The sequence below is a fragment of the Octodon degus genome, unplaced genomic scaffold, assembly GCF_000260255.1.
Source record: "Octodon degus isolate 3935 unplaced genomic scaffold, OctDeg1.0 scaffold00019, whole genome shotgun sequence".
In the NCBI taxonomy this organism is placed as follows: Eukaryota; Metazoa; Chordata; class Mammalia; order Rodentia; family Octodontidae; genus Octodon; species Octodon degus.
In genome coordinates, this window is record NW_004524595.1 from 24,804,207 (window position 1) to 24,826,934 (window position 22,728).

Consider the following 22,728-nt stretch of genomic DNA (forward strand, 5'->3'; position numbering starts at 1 on the left):
GTATGTTTTCAATTTGAATGATCATCACAATCAAGCCATCCAGAATTATATACAGCTGAAAAACAAACTTGGAGGATATTTAAGTCAGATTCTCAGTTATATATAAGTTTTGAAGAATTTCATGTACTCCACTTTGGACACCTTATCCTACCGCCTCTTCCTTCTCTTACTACATAAAGTTTTGCTTCAGAGTTCTTCATGCTAGCCCCTTCAGGATAGAAGCACCTAGAGAGAAGATTCCACACACCTGTGCAGACCACCTGACTTTTCACTGTGCTACCCTGGGTAATACGGACAGTAAAGGAAACAATATCTTCTCTAGTTGAGCATTTTATGTATATTATTGTAATGAATGCCTGAAAGTTTGATTGGTTCTTTACTTTTACCTGGTCTACTGAGACACTCAACACTTCAGTTTTCTTAAACTCAGCTTAGCTTCTAACAAAGTTGAAGAGCTTATGATAGATAATTTTTTTGTGTCAACTTAGCTGAGATGCTTGGATAGCTGATACAGATGTGAGTTCTGGGTGCTTCTATCCTGAAGGGGCTAGTATTTGGATCAGCTGATGGAATAAGGTAGACCTATTGTCATGCCTTTGGGGTGAGCAGCATCTGGTAAATTAAGTGGGGGAATAGATCAAAAGACAGAAGTTAGGCCAGCTTGCTTGCTTTTTCTCTTTTGTGTTTGGGACATTCTTTCCCCACGCATGAGAAGTCAAGATTCTCTGGCTTACGGACTCAGAGTTCAGGAGTTCAGAAGTTTGGGTATTAGTGCATATCTGTTTCTCAGGTGTTCAGCCTGACACTGAAGGTTACAATATCATCTCCAGTAGTGAGGATTTTGAATTTTAACTGAGTCATACTACCAGCTTCCTCAGTTCTCTAGTTTTCACAGAACCTGCTGTGGGACTTTCAACCTCCATAACTGAGCCAATGTCCAGGGTATTTTCTTTCACATGTATCTATAAATTAATATCTATTTCTACATCTGCACCAAATTATATTCTATGTGTTATGTCACTTTGTATAAACTCGGTCAACTCTGAACTGATTAGTTACAATCTAGACATAAATTTTACATTAAAAGTAGTCTTATGAGTGATTATAAGTGTCAGTGCTCTAGGCCTTGGCTTTAGTTATGAGGCCACTCAGTAGATTGGGCATTTGTCTAGGAGAAAATCTGTTTAGCCACTGATCTTGTAAGATCATAGTAAGTCATGAAGAGTTATGAAAATTGATTTTATAAGTGATTACATACACTAAGTTTGTATTTCCATAGTAAACAATATAAGGCGTGAAAAAATTGTTATGCTTTGTTTTGAATGGACTATGAAAATTTAATATGAGGTATCTGCTGTGTTTTGGGATTTTTGCAAGGCAAATAATATAGTATGATATATATAATATACCACATTTTATAATAAATCATATAGTCAACTATATACAAGAAGTACAGGAAATCTATGCACACACAAATTATTAAAGAATCCACCTGAGGGCCAAGAACCTAATATCCCCCATGAGTCTAGCTGAAAACCTGAAAGCTTATAACAATGCTATAGCACAAGTCCAGCTGGAGGCATACAGCCCACAGCAAAATCTCATGCAGGTATGCTTCACAAATCTGTGCTGGAAAGGCCCAGAATTCAGTGGTATAAGCTAGGAAGTCTATGCCAGGGTAATGAAGGGTATGTACTAGCAGGCTGAGGCATCTGAACTGGAGCTAACAAATAATGCTCAAGGTAAGCACCAGAGCTCCCGTACAAGTACCACAGCCACCCTCAGCAACAGTGAGGTTGCAAGCTCCTCCAGTGATGGGGAAAGCCAAGTTCCTATCAGGAAATCCAATGTGACAACCTTCTCCATGAGGCTGAGCAGCGCATCATCATCTCATCCAGAGGAAGGAACTGATGTATTTTTGTTGTTTCTTCCCATGTATGGGTTTTTGTTTTTCCTGGTTTTTTTTTTTTTTTCTTTCTTTTTTTTCTTCTCCTGATTTTGTTTCTCCTTTATACCTTCTTTCCTCTCATTCATCATTTAGGTCTCTAAACTTGTCCTATTCCTCTCATCCTCATCCTCTTTTTGTTAACTATCTTGCTTGTTTTGATGATAGTCTTCTGTGAGTAAACACAGTCTCTTTTCTTTCTAGTTCACTTCAATACACCTAGGCTTTCTCTTTGAATCCTCCCCTCTTGTATCCTATAATTATCTTAAACTTATTTGATCATCATATGCTCTGTAAACTTGCTCCTACAATATTTAACCTCACCTACCTCTGCATCATAACCTTATCTCCCTTAACCTACTCCCCTCCCCCACACAGCAGGGTAAAATCCCTTTACTAAGTGGAAATATGTTGCGTACAAGGTCCTGTCATAAGTAGGACTATATAATATAAATATACAATCTACTTTTATGATTAAAGATATCATGTTTATAATTACTACAGTTTGTCAGTTGCCAGATTGTGCTCAAATCTATTGTTATTGATAACTGTGCTACTTTAACCAGCATCTCACAGTGTTACAATCATTTTTTCTTCCCTGTATGTCAATATTGTGATTTCAAGGGACCATAACCATCACCATAGTCCTGTACCAAAGGAATGGGCCTTGAGTCAAATAGATAAGAGTCCATACTCTTCATATATTGGGAAAGCAGATTTATGGAATAGCAATAAAGACCAAAACCACCTACTAAGACATCCTGAGGAACAGATGTTTCCTCAAAAACCCTTGACATCAGTGATAAAGTTGCTTGATATAAAAAAGTATAAACATCAACAAAATAAAGTTTTAAAAATGGAAAATAAAAATGAAAACAGGGGGAAGCAAAATGCAACCCCAAATGCACAGCCCACACAGAAAAGTCCAAAGTACACAAAGAGAGAATAAGCAGAAACCAACCACTGAATATTTCTGAAATGATAGCAGAAGTGGAAAAAAATGAAAGAGCCCATAGTGAAAAATACAAACTAATGTTCAAAAATAAATGACATAAAAATAATGCACATTGGGGATGGGGAGATAGCTCAGTAGAATAAGTGCTTGCCTGGCAAGCACAAGAAACTGAGTTCAATGCCTTGTTCCGAAAAAAGAAAAGAAAAGAAATAAAGAAACACATTGAAGCAGACACAGATTTAAAAAAAGAGGTGATTAAAAAAACAATAGAGATTATAAAATCCCAATATAGACAATAAATGAACTCAATGGAACAGATTCAAACAGAAATCTAGGAGAATATAAACTCATTTCAAAGTATATACAACAGGTGAAATGAAGGAAAGGATAGACTTTCAGACCTAGAAGACAGGAATGTGACTTGCAACCAATAAAAAATAAATCTTATAGTGAGTAATCATGACAAACCAGTTCACTAGTTTCAAGGTGAAGTAAATAAGAACAACATGTGGTTGATTGTACTGAGTGAGAAAGCCAGAGACAGTAAAAAATCCATTAAAAATCTCTTCGAAGACATGGCAGATAGCTTCACAAACATGAGTAAAAGTTTGACACACACAAAAAGTGCAGCATATAGAATTCTAAATAGCCATGACCAAAATAAATATACATGAAGAAATATAATAATAAAGATTCCAGAAATTCAACACAAGAAGACTTTGGAATATATCAGAACACACAATATTGAAGGCAGCAAGAGAAAAGAAACAATTCACCTGTAAAAGAAAGTCCATCCAAATCATAACGGAATTCTCAGCACACTCTCATATCAAGAAGAGCCTGGAGTGAGGTATTTTAAGCCCTAAAAGCAAACAAGTTCAACTAAGATTGATGTATCCTGCAAACCTAGCTTTCAAAACTGATGGAAAAATAAGATATTTCCATGAAAAAGAAACACAAGATATTCATGACTTCCAAAACAGCTCTATGGACTGCTCTAATGGATAAATTAGCAAGAGATAACAAAGTTGACAAATGAAGAATTACCAGAAGAAAGAAACTGCCAAACATGCCAGGCAATTAAACAGAGGACATAAACAGGGAATCAGTACCAGAAAAAATAACAATATAAAGATAAGCCAATATAGGGAGCCAGGGAGACACCTCAGCAGCATAAGCACTTGTCTGGAAAGCACAAGTTTGCGAGTTCAATCCTGGTTCCACAGAGGAAAAAAAGAAAGAAAAATAAGCCAATATATATATTATTTATTGTCATTAATGTAAATGGTCTCAACTCACAAATCAAAAGAAACAAGATCCAACAATATGCTGCAATCAAGAAACATATTTACCCCAAAGAAATTCATATTGTTTAGACACGATATCATGTCTGCATCTTGTGTTCTGAATAACTACTATGGAAACAACAATATGCAATGTATTAATTATTATAAACATCCTATTACCCTGTTTTGAAACAGTTTCATTGCTATTTTATCTTTTTTCTCGTTAAAATTATGAAAAAAATTATAAAAATAAAAATTATAAAAAAGAAATATAAAAATAGAAATAATAAACTTAGAATATTCATGTTTGAATATGATAATTGAAAATAAGCTTTAAAATACATCAAAACTTCTAATTTAATTCTTTCATTGTTTCAGCTTTTTTTTTGTAGGGAAAGTTCTACAGGGTGTTCACGGTCTCACTATTGGATTGGACTCCTAGTGATCTGCCTGTTTACAGCCTCCCAAGACTGCGATTACAGGTGCACACAACCATGCCCAGTCTCAATTACCATCTCCATGCTCCCCAGGATCAAACCCTGCACCTGCTTGCAGGTGCTTTAATCTGCTGAGCTATTTGGTCTGCCCTTGTTTCAGCTTATTTGTATGATAGCCAAATGTGGGCATATTAAATCTAAGCAGTCAAAAGGTTGCAGTCTAATTTTGTTTTAATAAACTATAATAATTAGAATGATAATTTATTACACACAAACAAAAATAAATTCATAGAGAGTCAAAGGAATAAAAAAAAAATCCATGGTGTGGAAAACTAGGAAAAAGCAGGGGTAGCTATTCTCTTTGCAGATAATGTAAACTTTAAGTAAAAACTAGTCAAAAGAGACAAGGAAGATAATTATACACTTACTAGGGGAAAACTCCAAGAAGACAAGATAACAGTCATAAGTATACATAAATCAAATTCTGGTGCACCCAATTATATTAAAAAAAATTTACAGAGATGAAAAACAAAATAAGAACTAACAGACTGTTCTGGGGACCTTAATACACCACACTGACAAGTAGCTAAACTAGACAAAAAACAAATATTGGAATTAATTAAGTTTGTGAACAAAAGGACTCAATAGATGTCTGCAGAGTATTCTATCTCAAAACATTAGAATATACATTCTTCTCAGTTTTACATTGGTTATTCCTCAAAATAGAACAAATATTAGTCCACAAAACATGTTTAAGTAAGTATAGATGCATTTAAATAATTGTAAGCATAGTATATGAACATACTACAATGAAACTGAAAATCAGTGATAACAAAAATCACAAAAACCATGCAAACAAATGAAACTTAAACAACACACTCCTGAAGAACCAATGGGCCACAGGAGAAATAAAAAACAGTACATACAATTACATGATTATGCCAATACAACATACTAAATCTCACACGACTCCATGAGAACAGCCCCAAGAGGTAAATTCATAGCAATAAGCTCTTACATCATGAAAACAAAACAAACTCAAATAAGAAAGGTAATATTGAACCTAAAAGTTGTAGAAAAGGAAAAACAAATCAGATGCAAACTTTACATAAGGAAGGAAATTATGTGCATAACAGCAGAAATCAATGCAATTGAGACTAACAAATAATACAAAGAATCAATGAATTGAAAAGTTGTTTCTTTGAAAGAATAAATACAATTGATAAACTGTTAGACAATTTCATCAAAAAGATGAAAGTAAAAACAAAAATTTAAGCAATTGGAATGAATGGCAGGAAATCACAAGTGATCCCACAGAAATCCAGATCATCAATACCTACTATGAGAGCTTATTCTGTTTTTTTTTTTTTGTTGTTGTTGTTGTTGTTGTTATTGTTGTTTGTTTTCTTTGTTCATTTCAGGTGCCAGGGATTTAACTCGGGACCTTATGCTTTCCAGGTATGTGCTCATGCTGTAGAACTATCTCCTCTGCTAAGAACTTACTGTGCTTAGATGGAAAATACAGAAGAAATGGATTGATTCCTATACACAATTGACTTGCCAAAATTAAATCAAGAACATTTATAAAAATTCTAAATAAACCAATATCAGCCATTGAAATTGAAAATGTAATTAAGAGTTTATCACCAAAAAAATGCCTAGGCTCTGATGGATTCATTGTTGAACTTTACAAGAAATTTAGAGAACTAGTATCACTCATGCTAAAACTCTTTAAGAAAATTGAAAGGAAATCAATATTTTCAAGGGTTACAGATTTAATAACCAAATACAGTAGTATATCAGGGCACAATATCAACTAAAAAATCAATGGTATGCCTGTACACAAGCAACAAACTCACAGAGAGATAACTTAGGGAATCTAAACCCTTCACAATAACATAAAAAAAGAAATACTTAGGAATTAATGTAGTGGAAGATCCTGAGTTTGATCCTTGGTACTGCAAAATAAATAAATAAATATTTTAAAAAGGAATTAATTTAATAAAAGAGGTAAAAGAGCTGTATGTTGCAAAGTACAGTACCTTGAAAAAGGAGATCAAAGAAGATAATAGAAAATGGAAAATATCCCTTGTTCATGGATAGGCAGAACTAACATTGAAAATAGCCCAACTCATCAAACTTAAATACAGATTTGATGCAATCACAGTCGAAGTACTCTTAGCATACCTCACAGAACTAGAGAAAACATTCCTCAAATACCCTGGGAAGAAGAGCCCTCAAATAGCAAAAGAAGTTCTGAACAACAAAGTCAAGGAGCATTCAAATTACTGATCTAAAATTATACAAAAAATCTACCATGATAAAATCAACATGCAACTAAAAAGAAAATCACAGACCTGAGGATAAGTGGAACAGTATAGAAGGTACACATGCAACTCCAAACATACTAAACCACCTTATTTTGACAAAGGAACCAGATGTCACTGGAAGAAAGCCTCCTTAATAAAAAGTACAGGATAGGAAGTACTTCAAAGAATCATCATCATCTTGGATCTTATTAAAAAGCTTTCTTTCACATGAAAAGAATCACCAATACTGTGAAAAGAAAACTCACAGAGTGGGAATAATTTAGTCAACTGTGCCTCAAGCAAATAACTTATATCTATAACATTAAAAAATGTTTCTCTTTTATTCCTGATTCTGTCAAAGAAAATATTTTATTATCAAGTACTTAGTCTTTATTTATCATGCGTATGAGCTTCATTTTGTATCTCTTATTTGCTGACAGTGAGAAAAATAAGAATATAACTTCTATCTGCACACTAGAACTACCTATCATACTTTGTCTATAGAACTTTCAGTTTATTACCTCATATTATTGAAAATAATTAACTTCTAAAAGCTTCAGGTGGACAGATGACTTCAGAGACAATTTGGATGACTTATACTTATGTGTCATATAAACCTATCTTACAAAATATGCAATTTCAATTTGGCAAAAAAATCAAATTCCACATTATTTTGTGTTTCAGTTGAAATAAGAGCATGGGATTAGACTATTAGAAAGATATTTTATTTTGGGACAGGACCCTAAGGAAAATAGCTTAGAAATAGAAAAGAGGAAAGATGGTGAACATAATAGTATGTGGCCTACACCCAATGTGACCTCCTTGTGGCATTTGTTATTTGATCTTCACGGAGCAATTTCTGGGATTCTACATACTTAATTTGAGTAGTCCATAATAGGGAGGAGGGAGGTGATTTCCCTCTGTCCTGTTAACCTATGTCAACAGCTACTCTAGGGTGGACAAAGCTTTCAGGTTGCCAGGTTTGCTAAGATATCTGAAGTTCATTTGACAATCCTGGAGTTTCAGTGGACTGAGGAGAGTAAGAAGTTAGAATGTCAGGTTATAGATCAAGCACTGAGACATTTGAATGAGCAGTGGCTGGATAGATATGGAAAGGGCATTAGGCAGATACCCAACTACTAGAAGAGAATTGTAGTAATTATTTTAATGTAGTTTGGTATAGGGTCTCATTACACAGCTCTTACTCATAGTGATCCTGCTTTCAGCCTCCCCAGCACTGGGATTACAGGGGTATGCCACCACTCCTGGTCTCAGTGGCTGGCTTGGCCCACTGGCTGACAGAGCCAGCAAGGTGTGTGATGTCAGGGATCATACCCCACTCAGTAATGTCTTTTTAAATTAAGATTTTCTCATTAAATAGGGGTCAGGGGTTATGTAAATTTACCCCAGTCCTTTCTTTGGGAAAACCACCGTAATTGACTTATCCTGTCTTCTCCTATGGCAAGTAAAGTGAATGAAATTTCTGGTCTGCACTGTAGTAATCGCACAGTCTTTTTCTTTATTCTGACACAATTGCTTTAGTTTGAACAAGATCAGATTAAGTTTCTGTGATATAAAATTTATAGTAAATAAAGGTGGTTATATATGAGCTGGAATGACACACAAAGACTTTCTAAATTACGGAGAGCTATTCCTAAATGATTTTTGTTAGTTTGGATCCAAAAGATTCACTTACTCAAGACTATTGTGTCCTTATAATGGGGAAAATAACAAGCGCTTCAGTATGAGCCAATAACCAGTTCTGCCCTGTGTTCCAGGCCCTGTGTGCATAGATTTTATTAAAGGAAAGACTGATGGACAGCAAGTTGTGTAAAACAGAGTTCCATCTAACCAAAGCATGCCTCAGTGCAAGTATTTTTAAGAGGCCAGACCATATCTAATTTATAGCTCAGTAAATTCACTTTAAGTATGAAGAAAATATCATATCTATTATCATATTTGCTCTAAATTTTATACATAGTTTTTGGCTTAGTTATTTGGTGAATCAGAAAATGACAACACATTGTTGCTTGCTTCTTTATGTATGTGCCTTGTCTTCCTAGGGAGTTTATACTATCTTGAAATTTCTACCCAACACCCAGAAAAACGCTCTATAAATAGTGAATGATCATTAAGTTTATGTAACTATGAACTTAGCTTCAAAAAGAGACTTTTAGCTTGTAATTTTTGAATTATATCTTTCATATAGATTGTGTTATTATGGAGTCTTGACAATAAGTCTTTTTTTTTTTTTTTTTTTTTGGTGGAACCAGGGATTGAACTCAGGTCCTTGAGCTTGCCAGGGAAGCGCTTATTCCACTGAGCCATCTCCCCGGCCGCAATAAGTCTTTTTAATCAGTATTTTACTTTAAAAAAGCATTAGGAAAATACCTAGATTTTTATTATAATTTTCTTTTGTTTTGAAGATTAAGAACAAGAGCAAGAAAAACAAAAACAAAGAGAGAAACAAGGTAACTTATAACAATAAATACATTACAGATTTTCAAAACAATAATAGCTAACAATGATTGATATATACTTTTATCATCAAATCTGTTACTCTGATTAACAGATATAGTTATGCAAGATGGGACTTATGATTAATTATTGCCACATGCTTTCAAGAAAACTTAAATTTTTGTTCTCGTCTCTGATTTTATACATCTTTGTAAAAAATTACTTCAAAGAGACTACAATAATAATTAATATAACATTGTAAGTAGTACACAATTAGAAAACCAAGATGACAGGTATTTCAAGTGTGGTTATAGTATTACAAATTGCTGTTCTCAATGTAGTTTCTTAGTTCATAGAGATCAGAATAGTTAGTCAAGGTGAGATTTCTGCCCATTAACTACTATTTTCAGAAAAGTCAGGGAAATTCTTTGGACAGTTGCCTTAACCATCTTGCACTATATATATATATATATATATGCAGGTATAGTTTTGCCCTTAGTTTATTGCCTATCTTTTCTCCTTTCTCTCTCTTCATTGCTTAACCTTAAGTTCTGTTACTTTCCATTTACCTGTGTTGCCTGCCTTTCAGTTTTTATTTGTTCTTTTGAGTAATTACACTAGGGAGACAATATGATGTTTACACATGCAGTTCTAGTTTTTTTCACCTATGAGTATAGTTTCAAGTTGTATTCCCTTTGCTACAAAGGCTTTGAGTTTTGTTTCTCTTTAAAGCTGAGTAATACTCTATTGTATAAAAATACCACTCCTTTTCATCCATTCCTCAAGTGTTGTGCATCTTGGTTGTTTCCAAGATTTGGCTATCACAAATTGTGCTGCTATAAACATGGGCACACACATATCACTATGATATGATGTTTTCAGTTTTCTTGGGAAAATTCCCACAAGGGTAATAGCTAGATAGAGTAGGATTTCCAGTCCTAGTTTTTTGAGGAGTCTCCACTCTGATTTCCATAATGGTTATACCAGTGGTAAAGAAGGCTTCCTTTTTCCACACAGCCTGTCCAGTATTTGTTGTTGGTTGTTTTCTTTATGATAGCCATTATTTCTTGAGTGAGATGGCATCTCAATTTTGTTTTAACTTGCATTTCTCAGGTGGCCAGTGATGTGGAACATTTTTTTATGTACTTATTTGTCTCTTGTATTTCTTCTTCAAAAAAGTGTGTATTCATCTCAAATGCCAAATTTTGGAATAGGTCTTTAAATTTTGGGGCCCAAATGATATATTTAGTTATTTATATATTCTAGATAGAAAACCTTTAGTTGAGTGATTGTTGGGTAAGGATTTTTCTAAATTTGTGGGGTGTTTTTTCACTGTGCTGGAAATTTCTTTGATGTGCAGAAAGTCTTCAATAAGAGGAAGTTCCTGTGGTTAATTCTGTTAAGTATTTCACATGCCAATTGACGTTTGTGCATGAAATGTTTGCCTACCCCTATATTTTCAGGATTTCCACCTATTTTCTCTTCCATTAGATTTAGGGTTTCTGTTTTAATGTTTAGAACTTTAATCCATTTTGGCTTTAGTTTAGTGCATGGTGATAGACCTAGTTGACGTTGTAGTTTTCAGCACATCGAAGAAAAGATGGCTGAGTGTGTTTGTAGTTGTATCTGCATCTTCTAATCTATTTCATTGATTCTCAGGTCTATTTTTTATCGAACACCTTTCAGATGTTATCACAGTAGCTTAGTAGTATAATTTCAAATCAGTGATTGTAATGCCTCTTGCCTTGCTTTCATTGCCCAGGATTGCCTTTGTTATTCTAGGTCTTTAATGGTTTCAAATAAATTTTAGGAATTCTCTAGATTTTTGAAGAATGTTGGTGGGATTTTGATAGGGATTGTTATAAATCTGTGTAACACATTTGTGATTATGGCCATTTTCACAGCATTGTTTCTTCCTATTCAGGGGAAAGGAATATCATTCCATTTTCTGAAATCTCTTCAGCCTCTCTTTACAGAGCACTGTAATTTTCACTGAATAGATATTTTATTCTTTTTTTCTAATTATTAGCTTCACTGAAAATCATAATTATATAACATATTAAAATTGTAGACTAATATTGAAATGTAAAAGATATAAGATGTAGAGAGTGAATTGTAGAAAAATATTTCTGAAATGAATAATAACATGAAATTAATAACAGATTGTGCATTGTAATAATTACTTACAAACAGATGAATATAACAATAAAAATTGTACAAAATAAACATGGAGAAGAAAGAGTTTACAGATCAGTCATTAATAGTTCTCTGTGCCAAAATCAAAGAAATTTTATTCATATAATTAGAATTCTCAAAGCGCAAGTGGGTAGAAGGCAAAAAACATTTAAAGATTTAAAATTTCTGAATTTAGTTAAAATTATAGCACCATATTTTCAAACAAAATGAACCTTTTGCATAAGAAATATGAATAAAATCATACCAAGATACAAAAACTGGAATTGTTCAAGACAAATTGTAAAGAAAAAATCATTAAAGCATATACATAGGGAAAATATTAGTTATGGAAGAAAAAATTAAATAGTATCTTATTCCACATTAGAAAAAAAAAGAGTAAGTGGGTAAGAAACTAGATTTATTTATTCAAGGGCCTGAAAAACGATCTGTCCTCATTGCACTTTATACATAGCAAACATACTTTTGAGAACTAAAAGTAAAATATTCTCTAGTTATACACATTTGAAATATTGCAATACCTCCAGACATATCATATAAAAAATAACAAAGGCCCTAATCCAGAAGGCAAGAGAAGCAGCTGACAGGTCCTGGGTAAAGCATAAAGAGGTCTCAAAATGAAACTTACGCACAACTATGTAAAATATACTTGTATTCAACTAACCCATTTGAAAGGTCACTGAAGATTTCCACAAAACAGTATCAATTTTATGTCAGGTTATAAACATATTTTAATATGCATACATGATAAGTGTGAGCATGTGTGTGTGTGTGTGTAAAAGACAAGTAAGAACTAATATAAAGTCATTGGAAAATGGAAATACACTTTTTAAGCTTTCTAATACTGGGGGAAAATATCATACCATGTCTTATAAGTAGATTGTAAGTCAAAGAAACAGTATAAATCATAAAACAAAAATTAAAATTAAACTATATTCAGAAATTAAATATTAATCTAAAATTAAATTAAATAGTTCAAAATAATAATAAAAAATTACAATTAAATTGTGAGTCCAAATAAGAGGTCAGAATGTAGTGTATGTATCTGTGATCAAATCAGAGTACTTACACAGTAATTTTTTTTTTGGCAGAACTGGGGATTGAACTCAGGCCCTTGCACTTGCCAGGGAAACGCTTATTCCACTGAGCCATCTCCCCAGCCCCTACACAATATTTGATTAGGATAATATATACCAAAGTATCAACAAAGAAAATGTTTTGATGATAGCAAGCAATTACTAAGAATAAACCATAACATAAATACTGGAATGGCAAATTTATAAACAACACTTGTAACAGCTTGGAAATATGATATGACACAAAGTTCTAGTATTTGTGGATGTGGACAATGTCCATGGTGCTTACTGCTGGCCAACAGTCACTTGCGTGACTGAGCTACTGCTATTTCTTTGATATCTACAATGTAGACCCAGACAGAATCATGACCCATAGGGTAGAGGAGAAGTCCATTTATAGAGTATTCTGATGGAAATATTTTGCTGCTGTATTCAAAAGAATAATTGAAAGACATCTGTTGTATACCCCTTTTTCTCCTATGTTTAATTGTTTTCCCTACTTGGTGAGTTATTTCTGTTCTCATTTATGGAGTTGTGGTCATTTTGATCCCTGTCTAGAATCTCTTTTAGTAGTCTGTGAAGTGTTGGCTTTGTAATCATGAATTTCATTAGTCGCTCTTTGTCTTGGAAGTATTTCATTTCTCCATTAAACTTGAGAGTTTTACAGGGTATATCAGTCTTAGTTGGATTTTGTTTTCTTTTAAGACTTGAAGTACTTTGCTCCATATTTTTCTTGCCTTGATGGTTTGTGAAGAGAAATCTGCCATTATTCTGATGGGTTTGCCTTTAAATATGATCTGTTTCTTTAGAGGCTTTCAGTGTACTGTTCTGGTGCTGAATTTCGGGGATCTTGATTATTAAATGTCTGGGAGTTGTTTTAATTGGGTTGTTGTTATTTGAAGTTCTATATATTTCAGTTACCTGAATGTCAGAATGTTTCCCTATATTTGGGAAGTTTTCTGCTATGACTTTTGTTCATATTCTTTTTATTTCATTTGTATTGACTTCATCTTTGTCATTGATGCCTACTAGTTCTACATTGTTCATCAACTGGCATCATCTTGCAAATGTTGGATAGTTTTTTCTTGAATCCTAGTTGTTTTTAAGAGATCTTTTCTTACCTTTTCACTAGCTCCAATGGTATTTTCAAGTTCTGAAAGTCTATTTTCACTTTAATTCAAATGGTTTTACCAGCTTGTGATGGAGTTTTAATTTTCTGTATATCACTTTGAATCTGCTTCATGCATTCTATTTCTTTCCTATATTGTTCATTCAAGGATTCCATCTTTTTTCTATTCTCCTCTATTTTTGTTTTAATCAGTGTCTTCTTTGGACACACTTAGTGCTTCTTTTCTTTTTTGGGAGGAGGGTTCTGCTCTTTATAGACATGGATGATTTTTTAAAATTAATTTTATTGAGAAATAAATAGCAATGAGACAGTTTCAAAACCAATTCATAGGACCCTTCCAATAATTATTACATTGCCTATTGCTATTTTCATACTGATTATTCATAGTACAAGTTGCAGACATGATATCGTGTTCAAACAATATTAGTTTGAACAAATCTTTCTTCTCTTTGAATTAAGAGAAAGTAGATGTGTATCTATCTTAACAATTTGTATATATACATACAAAATGGTCCTTCATTTGTATCTCCTTTTTTGTTTAGTTTTGTCAGACATGGGTATTCCATTGCCATTTAAATATTGTAGTGTGAATTCAGCAAAATAAACCAATATAGTCTGTAATAGTGGTCTATAATAGTGGCGGGTTATCTATAGGACTAGCAATGTCAAAAGTTGTGTCTTGAGCCTTTTACTGCTCAGCATATTAATATGGCTTTACTTACTTTTTTATACTTTTCTGCTGGATGGTTAATAGCAAGATAAAGCAAGACCTATATAACAAGAAATGTAACTACTTCTTTCTTTATAGTTATCATTTTTTTTACTTCAGAAGTTATTTCTGATCTGATTTCCTCTATATCTTTCTGCATTTGTTTCTTTACTTTTGATGCTATTATTTCAGAGATTTCAGGTGTGTGCTTTAGAATTTCTTCTATGCTATTTTTTCCTGCATTTTTTCTGGGTAGGCTCAGGGCCTGAAAATGCATTTTGCTTCTTCTCTTTGTCATTTTGTATAGCCCTGTCTTCTGACCTTTGGTGTAGAGGTTTGGTAGAGTTACTACCTTAGCAGCAGTTCTGGATCTGTCAAGTTCAAACTCATCCAGTTGGCTGTGGCTTGGGTCTGGCTGCTGTGCTCCACTTCTTCCTGATTCAGCCCTTGGATGTGAACCTGCTTTGCCTCTCTGGCAAGATGTTGTATTCCTGGATCAGCTATGTAGGTTTGCCTCTAGTCTTTCCTCAGGGAGTTCTGCCACAGGGTTCTACACCAAGCCTGTCTGAAGGAGGAAGTTACACTCACATGCCTGACCTGGGTGCTGGCTGAAGTGAAGGTCCTGAGTTCCCTGGGTGGTCCCACTCACATGTCTGGCCTGGGTGCTGACTGGAGTGAGGATCCTGAGGCGCCCAAGTAGTCCCACTCATATGCCAGGGATGGCTGCTGGCTGGACTGAGAGTCCGGTGGATCTGGACAGCCCCACTCACACACTGCAACTGGGCTGGCGGAGTGAGGGTGAGTGGGCCAGGTCCTAGGTAGTCCCACTCCAGACCTTTATTCTTTAGTTAGATTAATTCCTAAGTTTTTCATTTTTGTGGTGCTATTGTGAAGATAATTGTTCCTCTAATTTCTCTCTCAGTTTATTTCTTATTTGTGTAGAGGAATACTATTGACGTTTGGGTATTAACCTTGTAACCTGCTTTACTACTGAATTTGTTTATTAATTCAAAAGCTTCTTGGTGGAGTTTTTTGGGTCTTCCCAGTATGGTATCATGTCATCTGTAAATATGATAGTTTAAATTCTTCTTTACCTATTTTTATTCCTTTTATTTTTTCTCTCTTGTAGAATGGCTCTAGCTAATGATTCAACAACTGTATCGAATAGGCGTGGTGATATAGGATGTCCTTCTCTTGTGTCTGATCTGAGAGTAAAAGATTTCAGGTTTTTTCAAATTTAGAATTATGTTAACAGTTGGATTGTCATACACAGTTTTTACCAGATTGAGGTAGAGGCCATCTATGTCAATTTTCTGTAGGACTTTGAACATGGATGAATGTTAGACTTTGTTAAAAACATCTTTTGCATCAATTGAGATGATCATGTGGCTTTTGGATTTGACTCTATACATTTATAAGTTTGCGTATGTTGAACCATTCTTGCATACCTGGGATGAAACTTTCCTGCTCATGGTGTATAATCTTCTTAATGATTTTCTGTATTCTGTTTGCTAGGATTTGATTGTGGATTTTTGCATCTATGTTTATGAGGAAATTGGCCTGTAGTTCTCTTTTCAGTTGGACCTTCTTGGGTTTGGGTGTCAGTATAGTGCTTTCCCCCAGGCATGATTTTGGGAGTATTGCTCCATTTTCAATTTCATTGCAGGGTTTGAGGAGTATTTGGACTAAATGTTATGTAAATTTCTTGAAGAATTCAGTGGTGAATCTATTAGGACCTGGGAATTTGATTGTTGGTAAGCTTTTTTTTTAAAATTACATTTTCAATTTCATTGGCTATATTGGGTTATTGAGAGTTCTGAATCATCTTGATTCAGCTTTGGAAATTTGTACCCTTCTAGGAGTCTATCCATTTCCTCTGGATGTTTGATTCTGTGAGAGTAAAGATTTTCAACATAGCTATTGATGATCTTCTGAATTTTCACAGAGTCTGAAGTAATTTTTCTCTTTTCATTCTTTGCTTGAATTTAGTTTTTTCTTTCCTTTTTTTAATGAGTTTAGCTAGCGAGTTATCAATTTTATTTAATCTTTAAATAAACCAACTTTTTCATTTGCTAATTCTTTCTTTATTGTCTTCATCCAATTACATTAATTTCTGCTCCAATCTTTATAATTTTCTCATAACTTTGGACTTTGGGCTTGGTTCGCTCTTCTTTTTTTAGCAGATTGAGGAGTGGCATTAGGATATTTATTCATTCCCTTTCTGTTTTCCTAATGTGCAAATTCATTGCTATAAAATTTACTTTTAGAACTGCTTTCATTATATCCCACAAATTCTGATAATTTGCGTATGAATTTTCATTGAATTGTAAGTATTGTTTAATTTCATTTGTAATCCATTGTTTGCTGAAGAGGGTGTTATTTAATTTCCATGTATTTATGGATTTTTTTCTGGTTTTTTTTTGTCATTTATTTCCAGTTTCACTGCACTGTAGTCAGATAATATGCATGGGATAATTTCTGTTTTCTTGCCTATACTTAAGCATGACTTATGGTGTGGTCTATTTTAAAAAACATTCTATGTACAGCTAAAAAGACAGTGTATGCAGAGGTGGTTGGGTGAAACACTCTAAATTTCCACTAAGTCCATTTGTTCAGAGGTCTGATTCAGTTCTGCTACCACTTTGCTTATTTTTTGTCTGCTTGACCTATCTTTTTGGAAAAAGGTAGTGTTAAGGTCTCCTGGTAATATTGTAGTATTGGGGGGGCCAACCTGCTCAGGTGCCCCTTCTGGCCCTCTCTTAGACAGGAGCTATCTTTCCCCCAGTAAATATGTTCTGCTCTTAAAAAAATATTGTAGTATTGGATATTAGACTTTTCATATCGATTAAGATTTGTCTTATATTTGGGTGCTCCTCTGCTTGGTGAGTACATATTTATGACTGTTACTTCTTCCTCTTGTATTTTCCCCCAAACTAGTAAGTAATGGTCTTTTTTATTTCATTTGATTATTCTTGGTTTGAAGCTCAGATTGCCTTTGAACAGGATTGCCACCCTTACTTTCTTCTGAAGTCTTGGGACATGTAGTAATGTGTTCCATCCTTTGACCTTCAGCCTGTGAAGTCAGGCTGAAAGTCATGGCTTGTTCATCAGGAATTTCTATTTCTATTTTTATTTCTTTATGAAATTCTTTAGTTGTTCTTTGTCATGGAAGTATTCACTTCTCCATTAAACTTGAAAGAGAGTTTTGCTAGGTATATCAGTTTAGGTTGGAATTTATTTTCTTGCAAGACTTGCAGTACTTTACTCCATGTTCTTCTTGACTTGGTGGTTTGTGAACAGAAATCTTCCATTAGTCTGATGGATTTTCTTTTAAGTTTGATGTATTTCTTTTCTGTACTGCTTTTATTATGCTGCGCTTGCGCTGAAATTCTGGGATCTTGATTACTATATGTCTGGGTGTGGTTTTAATTGGGTTGATGCTATTTGGAGTTCTATATGCTTTGGTTATGTGAATGTCAGTTTGTTTCCCCATATTTGGAAGTTTTCTGCTACTGCTTCTGTCCATATTATTTTTGTATTGTTTGTGTTGACTCCATATTTCTTATTGATGTGTATTAGCCTTCTGTTGTTCATCTTTGTATAATCTTGCAGTTTTTGAATAATTATTTCCTACATCCTACTTGTTTTTAGGAGATCTTTCTTTAACTTTTCCTTAGCTGCTACAGTATTTTCCAGGTCTAAAAGTCTATTTTCACTTCCATTCTGACAATTTTGCCAACTTTTTACTGAAATTTTAATATCTTTAATATCTCTTTGAATCTGCTGCATGTATTCTATTTCTTTTCTATTTTGCTCATTCAAGGTTTACATCTTTTTTCTATTGTGCTCTATTTTTTTTCTCAGATTCTTCCTTAGAGGAACTTTCATTATAGTTATCACTTCTTTTTTCTTTGGAGATTATTTCTGATCTGATTTCATTTATACATTTCTGCAGTTTTTTCTTTAATTCAGACACTATTATTTCACGGATTTTATGTGTGTGACCTCCAATTTCTTCTATGCTAGTGTCTTCTGCATTTTTTCTTGATGGGCCCATGGCCTGAGAATGCATTTTTCTCCTTCTTTTCATTACTTTTGTTTGGCCCTGTCCTCTGACCTTTGGTGTAAAGTTTTGGTTCACCTATTACCTAAGCACCTTCCAATATTGTTACCCAAATGAGATCATGTGGTTAAGGCAATTAGAGTTTTCTATGTATAATACTACAATTAGCAACACTAATAATGGGTAGTGAGATTTACCAATTGACACACTTTTGTAACTTATGAGTTTGTATTTTAAACCATAAGAGCAAACGTTATGACTGTATAGCTAAGCAGTTATTAAATTGGGAATTTGTATTTAAATTTGTTCCCCTAAGTTCCATTTGATCACCTCCCCTTGACATACCTTGAGTCTGCCAGGCAGACTATTTCACTGTAGTTATCTCTCTCTCTCTCTCTCTCTCTCTCTCTCTCTCTCTCTCTCTCTCTCTCTCATTCTCTCATAGTTCTGGGTCAGGCAAAATGCCTCACCTTACCAGGGGTGGATCTACCAAGTTTGAACTTGTCTAGCTGAGCCTGGCTTTGCTTTGGCTGCTGTGCTTGGCTTCTTCCTGCTGCAGTCCATGGAAGTGAACCTGCTGTTCACTACTGGCAAGATGTTCTCCTGAAATAGCTTACTGGGTCTTGCCACTAGCCTCTTTGCAGGGAGTTGCTGCAGGGTCCTATACTGCTAGAGGTTCCAGAAGCCAGTCCCACATACAGGGCCTGTCCTCTATCTTTTGAAATGATTCACATTTGTCAAATAAGTTGGTGCAATATATATATATATATATATATATATATATATATATATATATATAATTTTTTCTACTAAATCAATATGTATATTCTATTATATGATAAGAATAAATTTACACAACAATTTTATGTCAGAATGATTTCACAAAAGCTGTTAATTCTAAGAGTAGATACACAGTTTTGTTGTCAGTCATGTATTTGACCTTAGAGTATTTATATAAATCCTGTATATGAATTCCGTGTTTATGTTTTTCACACAGCAGAATTATCTCTACATTACCAAAGATAAGCAGCTCATATCTGTGTCTGAGGAAAACATGTTCACAGTTTTCTCTTTTTTGAATGAAAATTTTAATAAAACCATATATTGAAGAGTTGATGTACCTTGACAGTAGCGAGCTCCTAGCATTTGTGAGGCCCTGATTTCAATGACAATACTTCAACAATTAAAAAAAATTATACATAATCCAACAATTTTAAAGAGTTAAATATATGTATTTATATTAACTTATATATACATTTATTCTACATATACTCATACCTATATACTTATTATTTTTATCTGTTTGAATATCTGTGTATTAAGATATATGTGATTGCGTATTATTCTGTATCCAGAACCACAGATTTTACTTTGGCAACCTCTCACGCTAATTTATGCCTTTTCTGACAACAGGAAATTTGGTACATTAGCTACAACACATCTACTTATCTATTCACGTATAGTTTGCATGTTATGGAGCTTCATAATAGTTAACATATACCCCTATGGAAAGATTATTAACTACAGTACAATGTTTAGGTAAGTTATTTTTTGTTCTTGTATTTAGTTTATAGTAACAAGCATAAATACTATTTTCTAAAATTATTTAGGTAAATTGACATTTTAGCACTCTTTTTGGTGAATATATATCACTTATTAATAAAGGTGGATTATCATATTCTACAATCCATCCTTGGATCTACAAAGGTACATATTTTTCCAATAATTTGATTATTCTTCTTTTTGTCTTATTGTTATTCAAGGAGCACACAGGGAGATAGTACATCAAAATGAATAAATGGAGAAAATATAGATAATAAGGTATAGGATCAATAGTCATAGGGGTTGGTTGAACAGTTTCCACAAAGTAGTATTTGTGTGTAATGCTGGAACTTAACATTCATGCATGAAAAAGTCAGTCCATAATGCATAGGTAGTATGGAACCAGGAAATGTACTGAAATATGTGTATGGTTTCTCTCTTTAACATTGAGGACATGAATTAAGATCTTCATCAAATAATTTAAGGTAAATTTTGGCTCAGGAGTCTGATAATTTGATGAATCTCTAATTAGATTAGGGCCAAATCAAACAGAAAAATATAAATCAATTTTTTAAAAGTATAATTCAGCCTAGAAGACTGACACAAGCCCACAAGGACTCTCACTAAGAGCATGACCTTATGAGCTTGTGCATCTGAGGCAGCATTTCCCCATTGTAGCCTTCTGACTTTCTTCCCAGGAGGATACAGTGTTTAAAGCTGTCTTGGAAGCAGAAGAGACATAGCTTCACTGAAATAAGTAGCAGCTTGATCTTGGATCCTACAATTTTAAAAACTACACAAAATCAATTTCTATTATTTATAAACTACATACTCTTAGGTATTTTGTTTTACCAGCAGAAACAGATTGAGACATTTATTTATTAATTGAGTTTTAATTGTATGGGATTTTATATAAGTTTAAATTAAACCATTATAAATCAATGCATATTCAAAAATATAATTTCAGTTTATTGTCTCCTCTCTTATTTCTGCTCCTTTCTTATTGATAGCTAGTTTTATTTCTTAGGTTTCCCTAACTCTTGCATATTTGTGTGTTTGAGTACTTCCATTCCCATTTCCATTTTCATACAATAGGCTGCATACTGAAAATCCCAGGATCTGCAATTTTTTTCATAATATGTTACTGAGGGCTTTTTTACAGTTATCCATTACAGTGCTAGAAGTCAACTCTAAATCTTACTGACTTAATATTTCTGTTATTATCAACTTCAATTTTAGCAGAATTTATCTGTGAAACTCTGCTGCATTGCTTTGCATTCAGAGATAAGCATCTAGAGCCTAGGAATTTCTATAGAGCCCTGTTGCCTTTCCTTTTCTCTGATAGCTCAGATGCATGCTTGAAATGTAACCAACCTCAGACCCATCTATTTTGGCTATTTCAGTACACGGTTACAGCAATATGACTCAGGCAGGACCCCAAAAGCACAGGGTAAGTGATCAAGGGTTACTGCTGCATGACCTTGTATGTTCAATTCTAGGAAATCACATGATGGCTTTTCCACCATTTTCGACTAATTGGCTCAGCTACAACAACACTGGGATTCAGAATGTAGAAAAATATAATTGTCACTTAATGATTCTCTGGCCATATTTAAAAACTGTTATACCTCTACAGCATGGTTATATTCATATTTAAATCAATGGATTGATAATTTAGCAATCTTTACAATGAGATGTAAGAATACAATGATTTGTATATTATTATAACATACAGATTGAAAAGAGAATAGTAAGTACTATCAGGAAATGCAAAAGTATGAGATGACATTTCTGGAGGTATAATTTGAGGAAGGATAAGAAAGTCTTCTCAAGGGTCAACTTTTTTGTGGAAATGTGGAAGATATGAAGGGAAAAAAAGAAAATTTCAGCTGCAGAAAATATCACAACCAACCAATGTGGCCTAGTTCTTGGAGAAAACATTTAAAAACCATCAAACAAAGAAAGCAAGGAACGGTGTGTTTTCAGCACATTGGGCCAGATAGTAAGGTCATTAGAATATACTTTTAAGAATAAGATGTTATTATTTGAAAGATATAGTCAAATTTTAATGAAATGGCACTGTTGTTAGTTTAGTGAGTAAATTTTAAAATAACAGTGGTAACATGGAAACCAGTAAAAATTTTATTAGAGGAATAGTTGTACCAACCTGTAATCCCAGCATTCTGGAATTCTGAGGCAGAATGATCATGAGTTGGGGTTTGAATGAACTGAGTAAGTTCAAGGTAAGCTTAGAATATGGAGACCATGTCAAAGAAGAAGGAAAGAACAAGAAGGAGGAGGAGGAGGAAGAAGAGAAGAAGGAGAAAGAGAAGAAGAAGAAGAACAACAACAACAAGAATTATAGTAATCCAGAATATAGATGTCTTGAGCTGACATTTTAACAAAGTAAATAAGATTTAACTTGGAGTTTGATTATCAAATATTAACTGATATATTGACTATAAGTGAAGAAACTGGTAGAATGTTTATAAGCATGTAGATGGTTCAGACAGGTATTTTCTTGGCTGGTACTACTGTATCCAAAAACTATGGAAAAAGGACTAGAAGGAGTAGTTTAGGAAAGAAATCTTGCATTCTATTTTAGTTGGGATAAACATGAAATAGTC